Consider the following 8,432-nt stretch of genomic DNA (forward strand, 5'->3'; position numbering starts at 1 on the left):
TTCGGAGCTCCCCCATCCCACCCCTGCTCAAGCAGAATCAGCAACCGCAGGCTGCCCGGGTCCCTGTCTCCTTGGGAGGTGTGTCTCTCCAAGGATGGAGATCCACAGCCTTTCTGGGCAACCTAGAGCACTAATTGTCCACCCTCACAGTAAAAAACCTTTTTCTCCTTGAAGCAAGACTGGGAAGACAACGATATATTGACTCACCCGTCTAGTTTGCATCCAGAATTGGAAAAAATAATTCCAATTGTTTTAACTGTTCCATTTTGTGCCATGTCAGGTTATGACTTTTCAATAGTGCACTTTTCTCTCATCGAATGTTAGGAGAGTCTACATCAAGCAGCTTTTCATGTTGGGAGGGTGAAGAGCACAGCATGACAGATTGATCAAAGAGAATAAAATACTTCTTGTGAGGGTTGCTGTTAAAGTACAACCCTTTAGGCTTTGTTCATGCAAGTGAAAACATCTCTCTGTGGTTCCTAGGGCTGAGGCAATCCGTGAGTTAGCAGCACTGTGCCTCTGAGAAGACTTGACCGCCAGGGTCTGCTCAGTTTGTAAGACCAACATTGATCTATATTCTATAGAGCACAATATGTGCAGAGACATTGTATGTGCAAGGGTTCTGCTGCCTGTTTTACAGCTCCTCTTCTTGTGCTGTGACTCTTTGCTTTTCTTAGAGCTGCCTTCCCTGAGTGACAGTGGGCATTACTTCAGCAACTCCAGTTCCATTGCACCGGTCTGGTTCATTTTATAGAATTCACAGTGCATTTGCTGGAGATCCGTGGGGAGATACCATGCCAGAGCTTTTAACAGCAGGCGTGAATTCAGCTCCGTAACGTGATGCCTTTTCAGCACCCACCAGTAGGATTTGTTGATACAGTTGAGCAGCTCCCACAGTGGGGTGGAAGGTTGCCCATCAAAACCATGAGATTGAAAGTCTTCAAGGTCCATTGTAATTGCTGGATTTTGCTTTATAGCCCTGCAGAAAGCTGACTGTATAAAGGACCTGAGTCTCTATCCATCTATTGTCAGTATTGTGTTAAATTGGTCATAATTTCGTTGAAATTATTTTGAGGTTCATGAAGATTTAATTTTTTTCCCTCCCTGCTGACATGCAATATTCATATCAGGGGTAAAAAAAGGAGAACATTTTTCTTTCCCTGTTCCAAAACTGAACACAGAAAATATCAGACATGTCACAAGAGATGTAGATTGACTCTGGCATTATTTTTCAGCTCCCATATGTGTGCATAACTTGCACTGACTTTAAATAATCAGCAGAATTACTGACTGAATCCAGACAAACTCTTTGAAAATTTTGAGGTTCAGTAATCAACATGCATGGGGTGAAACTGTTCTCAGTGACCTTTCCTTTTTGTTCTCTTTACTCAGTGGATGTCTCTGGAGCTGGTGAGAAAATGCTGCATTGTCACAAAACTGTGTGTCTCATCCTTTCCCATACATTTATTTTTCTCTGATTTCTCCTCAGTGCCAAAATATATTCTGTATAGACTTTACGTAACAACAGCTGTCAGACTGTCAGATCTTTTCAATCACAATAGAGAAGCTTTCTGCCCCTCATCCTCTGGTTTGAAACAGCCTCAGAACCTGGTGAGTAGTTGGCAAACCTAAGAGTTTGTAATGAAAACTAAGTAATGGTGAGTGCATTTCCAGGAGACCAATGTGTTAGTTACATCTTTTCAGAGTAACACAGGCTGTTACACTAATTCAACCCTTACTTGTGTGAAAAATAATCCGATTGAGAACCACTAAGTCCCCGTGATGAGCATTCTCACAGATGATATTGAACTGACTGGGGAGGGAGACAGACGTTTGGGAGAAATGTGCATTTTTTTCTTAAATGAGGTGGTTTTTATAAGCTCAGTTGGTAAAGGTTCGTTATCAGTGCCCATCTTCGTTTACAAAGTTTTTGCAAATATATGGTGTTATACCAAGCATCAGATTATAGTTCATGGTTTAAAAGAGAAGGTCTTCTATGTGACCTGAATTTTGAGCTGATAGTTACAGACAAAGGCACTCAGGCAATTCCCAGCACCTCCACAGCAGTGTGTTGATGCTGTTGTTGCTCTGGGTGTAGGATCAGCCCAGTGCTGGAATAATAGCATTGTAGGGGTGTTGATAGGCTTAGGGAATATTGCTGAGGAATGAGAGTAACACAGAATAGCTTTGGGGTTTAACTCTATGGGTTTTAGCAAAAAGTTTTGTGGAACTCGTGATTGTGCCTGCTACCCAGAATGCTAATGCTGTGCAGAACCGCCTGAGCTAGAGATGGGCAACCAGCAGAGCAGGCAGAGCGCGCAACAGCGTAGCTACCGCGCTGTGTGTGCCTGAGGGAGCTGGCAGAGGGAAAGCTCAACCGTCTCTTCACGCCGCACTGCCTCGTGGTCTGGTGACCTTTCGCCTTGCACAGTGGTTTTTGGAAATACTTTACAGACAAAAATCCACTTACTGAAAAGTGAAGCTTGTTTAGAGGAATCTAAAACTAAAACACATCATAAACGGAAGCGAGTATTTTTTTTCTTGAACACGTACCACCTGGTGAGGTAGCTGGAAAGTAAGACTGATTTCTTTTGTAGCCTGCAGAACTCCTTCCTTTCTGTGCTTCAGGTTGCATGCAAATGCTCTCCTTTTGATGAGTTCGTAATTCAATTAAAAAATATTATTAATTTATTAAAAAATAAAAATTCTTTGATAAGAGGGAAGTTTTCATTTTGTATTCCTCTCTTATCACCTTTTTACCCTTTCCAGTACAAACTCAGTCATCTTTTACATCAGCAAAGATAAGAGACCTTTTTACTGTCACTCAAAATTAATTAGCAGACGTGTCTTTATTCAGTGCTCTAAAACCACGTCATACACACATGCTCACCTGCTTACCTTTGAGAAAGAGGGCAAAGGGAATGGTTGGGTTAGGAAGTGTGGTTTTGAGGGACCCCAGAACGCAGCGATCACAAAAGGCAGTAATGGAGCCTGCACGTGCATTCTCAGCCCATGTAGTTTTTTCACAGATTTTCAAATTTCTTAAAGCTATAGAAAAGAAACATTTATTGTTTTCTTCAGAGGTCTCATAGAATAGCTGAAAGCCACCAAATTAGTTTTATCTTCTGTATTTCTTTTACAATATCAGTTGGGTTTATTTTAGCTTTACCCCAGACCCTTTTTTTCCTATTTTTCCAAACTTTTCCAAAGCTTCAAGTCAGCCTAGAAGTCTTCCAAAGGAAGTCCCAGAAAAATCTCTACACGCTAAGCAGCCTTCAATAGTGGATGAGCTTAAGAAATTTCCCTGTAGCCTTTCCTGCTTCTGTCTGGTGAAAGGCTGCATCGTCCTGCAGAGCTGCTCCTCTCCTCCGCTGGGAAAGAGCAGCACGTTTTGGCTGCTCTGCGTATTTGGAGAAGGAGTACCGCTCTGCTGCACTAACATCATCTCTTCCCTTGTTGTAAAGTCCCTTAACGTCTCTGTAATGTATGTGCAGAATAGAGAGGATTTACGATTCCTCCAGCTTTGTATGCAGAAAGCTCTTTCCTCTGCTTTGTCCCCTTTCTTTGGGCATCATTTGTGACAGCATTTATTTTTGTGGTTTCAGGGTAAAGCAACACTTAAAACACTGGTTTCCTTGCAGAAATATTTGGTGAATGATAGTATCTTTTCAGGAAACAGGTCTTGATAGAAAGGTAACAGCTTTGTTGGCATAGGTAAAAGCAATGATGACCCGCAAGTACAGGTTCTTCATCCTCTAGAGGCAGAATTTGGTTCCAGAGCTTTCAATCTTCATTCATTAAAACTCAGTTTCATCCTGACTGCTGGAGCTGCATTTCCTGGTCTGCTCCCTCAGCCTTTCTTGAAGGTGAGTGGGAGAGATGACGAGGGAGTAATGCTGGAAAGAGACACTCAGGGCCGAGACAACCAGCTGCAGAGCTCATGAGACTCTACAGCCAGCAGTGAAATGCGCAAACAATGTTACAAACGATTCTTGCGGTCATTGATTTTATGATTATTGGACAGAGTTCTACATATAGAGCTGATTTGCCTGCTGCTTCCAGATGGGGTCAGAGCTGGGTCACTTCAAAACCTTCTTCCTTTTTTTTTTTCACCCATCAGAGAGGGATAATTATTTCTTCCCGGCTGTCTGGATTCTCCAGTTAACTCTCAGTGCAGTTTTCCACAGGAGCGTGGTATTGCTGCTGCCCAGCTCCTGCTGGACTGCACAACATTTGCTTTTCCTCGGTACGCAGCGCACATTTTGCAGTCTCTAAAACAGTCGTGATTACTGATACCGATCAGTGTTGCATTTACCGGGTTTGTTCAGTGTTTGTGATCGTGCTAATACAGCTGCACTATGAGGGTGCTGATGCCAGCGGAGCTGTGCAGCAAAATCAAAAGCATTCATACCATGCTGTTCTGGGAATTGTATTCCTAGCAGTCTGTGCTCTCTATTAGAAAGCAAACACTTGCTGCGAGGAGGTGTCCTGAAGAACTGCCTCCCTGCTGTCTGTCTGTCTCCTCCTATCAATTCAGTGAGCCAGCGGCTGCTCAGTAAGAGTGACGTTGGGAAGTGTCTTCCCTCAAGAGAGCAATTATGCCCCACCTAGCAGAATGCGTTACTCTGCACTGTACCTAGAACTGAGCTTCTCTCCACTTTGGTAGCTGCAGATTGTGCCACCATCTCTGTAAGGCCATCCACTAAAGAAGTAACACCTTCCTGACTGGAACGGTCCCATTCTCCTCCTTGTATACATTGCATATCTCTTCCCTTTCAGCACTGCCGTCTTGGAATGACTATTACATAATTCCTTCTTTCAGTTGGTCCCATCTTGGACATTTCCTGAATAATGGCACATAGTCATTGCTGATAGTGACCCAAATGGATTCATTCTCATCTCTCAGCCATCCTGTTTATTGCCAACCTCGGTGAAGCACTGATGCTGTTTTCATTTTCCACCAGCATGCTTTCCATAGGCTTCTGGAAGTCTTGGGGAAAGACACGCATGCCACAAATGTACTTCACTTAATGGGTACTTTGAGGCTTGCTCACTTTTAGCTCCATTTGTCTCTTAATATTTTCCTGTGATTCTCCAAAACAATTCAGTTCATGGCAGTCTCAATCTACTGTCTGTATTTACAGCACAGAATCATGGAATCATAGAATCATAAATGGTCTGAGTTGGAAGGGACCTTGAAGATCATCCAGTTCCATGCCCTCTGCTATGGTGGGGACACCTCCCACTGGACCAGGCTGCTCAATCAAACCCCTGAAGTTAGGGAGCTCTAACATTGCTCGATACCGTCCTGTCTGCCTAGAGAGGTGCTGCCCCATGGCAGGACAGGCTGTGACCTGCGGCTGCGGGGGTTGACAGCCCCTCTGTTCCAAAGGAGTGCCTGCACAACGAGGTTCCATTGTGCTTGAGTTAGAGCTGGTCCAGTCTAGCCAATACTGAGCACTTCAGTTACAGCGTATTTGTAGGTTTAACGGGATCACCCCTGATTTACTTTGCTCTGGTTGCTCCGAATCAGTGAGCACCCTCTTCCTACCACACAGCTGTACAGCTGCAGCAGACATGGATGAAGTGTAAAAGTATCTGCCTGCACCATCATTTTAATTCACGTGGAGCAAATAAAGAGACAAATTAATTAGCTACCGTTTAACCATCTTGTATCTGAACGTGATGTCTGAGCCCAATAGACTAAGCATTATCATTTAGTTTGACATCTTTTTAAAAGTCTGTTTAAAAAAAATCTAGGAAAAATTCAAGTATTTCCATTCACAATGCTCTTGAGGAATAAATGACAAAGGCTATTGTGGAATTTTATACGTATACATTTATTCTTGGCACAGAGGTTGCATCACCTTCTGAAAGGCAGCATTCATATGGCTGCTGTAATAATGTTGTCTGTTGAGTGACAAAAGGAAGAGTTACCGTAAGTCAATGCTTAGCTTCGTGCAAGGTATGAAAATAAGATGTGACTCATGCACTAAATAGGATACATTTTTAATACTCTGTTTGTTGGTTGTGTTTTATGAATGGTGACTATTCAATTATCTTCAGAAGCATTTCTGAGTTGTTACATGCAGTGTGTCTCAGAAGCCCTTTCACAGACTGGTGAGGAGTGCTGACTCCCTTTAAAGAGTCATCGTTGTGCAGTGCTGTTTGAAATGAGGCCAGAGAGGAGATTTCCATGCCTGATGTATTTTCTTTTTGTGATCATTCCCTAGCAAAGAGAATCCACACCAGAATAAAGAAAATATATACCAATACTGCGAAGGACAGTGTTTGTATTAGGAACCTCCCATAATTCAGGGGGCTAATGTAGAGGAGAAAAGGAATAAATTGTAAGGATCTTAATCTACAAATTCATGCCTGCCCTGACACAATCCAGACCAAGGACACAGCAGCAGGCAAAGGTGTCTTTTTCATTCTCTTGGTTCCTGCAAAACCATTACACCCGACTTTTTGGCAGCGCTGTGTTATTCTGTTCCCGTGCTGTTTCTTTAGCAGATCTGAGAGACAGGGAGTTGTGCTGTCACTGTCTACCTCTCTGCTTGCTGACTTGTCCCTGCCACCCCCAGCCCTAGCTGAGTGTTCATGAATTTCAGAGAAATGTGGGAGTGAAATTACAACTGCCAAGGTAGTTTTCCTATAGGTTTTGAAAGACTGCAATATAAACTCATCCTTTAGAAGAGAATAGAGAATTGGATTCAGATCCATTTGCCCCAGCCGTGAGAGAAGTTTCAGAGCTTAGACCTTACTGTGAATACAATTGAACTGCCTGGAGGCACAGCTCTGTGGAAGATGCTGCTTCTCTTCATAGAGCTGCTTGTTCCTTTACTTCAACTGAATCCTCTCTATAGTTTTAAGATGAACCTGATCTTTATGTACAACTTGTACTAGAATTTATCAGCCATGTTAAAGAAAGATAAATAAGAGGGGAAGCTGTTTGAATTCATCGCTCCCAAAACCTTTGGTTTATGACTATGAAATGACCAAAGGAAAGAACATTTCCCTGTATTGTAAGTTGTGGTAAAAGCTGGCACAAAGAATGGTGAGATGCAGTTCATATAATGAAATGCGTTCCACTGGGAAATGAGTAATGCATCATGTGATTTGAATGGGTATGGCAATAAATTCAGGTGACTTTCTTCTTCAAAACACCAATGAGTATTTCATTTCAATACAAAGCGAAGGCACAAAATGGGCTGTTCCTACCAAAGTGTCCAAAAGTGTACAGAGGGTCATAGAGGCTTCTTGTGTGCAGCCAATAACGCACTGTCCATAAAGTATGCGATGAGGATTGTGCTGAGGTAACTTTCAGAAGAGCTAGGGTTGATATCTGCCATCAGAGCTACTGGTCATCCAGTGGAACTGCATCATTAAGATTGTTTCTAAACACCCAGCAGTAACATGCCAAGAACAAATGAAGATGACACAGGCAATGGAAACAAGGAACTTAAGGATGAATGTGACTGGTCACAGATTGGGAAGCACTAGGACATGCCTGAGTGAATGAAGCTGGTTTCCCACAGTTTAGCATCCAAGTTAATCAAAGTTTCAGCTGAAGCTTTCTTTATTTATCAATAAAGAGTATTTATAAGTGCTTTGTTCTCACTGGTTTCTAGCGAAGAGAGAAAGCCATTGCAACCTGTCTCTTGTCTGGGGAGCCTGCTGTGATCCGTCTCCTCTGATTTACCACTCCTTCTCATACAACTTGTGGGAACTTAATAGCTTTGACACTGCCAGACAGAGATGAAAACGATCACTTTGTCAAGAGGAATTGAGGGATAAGGAGTGGAAGAGAGAGACATGCACAGGCATTTATCCACAGTCAGGTAGCTTGGCCATGTGTTTCCTGAGGGAGCCAGGCCAAAAACAACGGTCCAAAGAAGGGTGAATGATGCTTCTTGTACTTGACTGTACTTCTGACCAGGCTCACGCTGTTAATCTTAAGATTTAGAACACTGTCCTTAATTTAAAGTTGACTTACAGGGGCAGAGGTGACCATGATTTGTAAATAGAAGGAAATGATCCACGACCTTTAGCTGGCATAGCACAAATTAACAATCAATAGTCCAGCAGGACAGATAAATCACAAGAGCCAAGTCAAATGTGGTACAGTTAAAGGCCAGATGGATGGTCCAGATCCAGGACTGTGCCTTGTGTGGAGGGCAGGATGGATGCTCCTCTCTTTTGCCAATATCTGACATGAGGCTTGACAGTTGGTCCTGATAAATAATGCTAAATCCTCAAAACAGAGGCAGCTGTGATGCAAACGGAAGAATGGAAAGGCAACGGCTCTTGGTGAGGCTGTATAGGAGGAGCCTGGTTCTATGACAGGTCCTGCAATGAGGTCAGTTCTATGGCTGTGTGGGGCACAGCGGCTGACTGAAGGACCTAGCCTGTTTGGGGGCATAAGCCTC

The sequence above is a fragment of the Cuculus canorus genome, chromosome 9 (genome assembly GCF_017976375.1).
Source record: "Cuculus canorus isolate bCucCan1 chromosome 9, bCucCan1.pri, whole genome shotgun sequence".
NCBI lineage: Eukaryota > Metazoa > Chordata > Aves > Cuculiformes > Cuculidae > Cuculus > Cuculus canorus.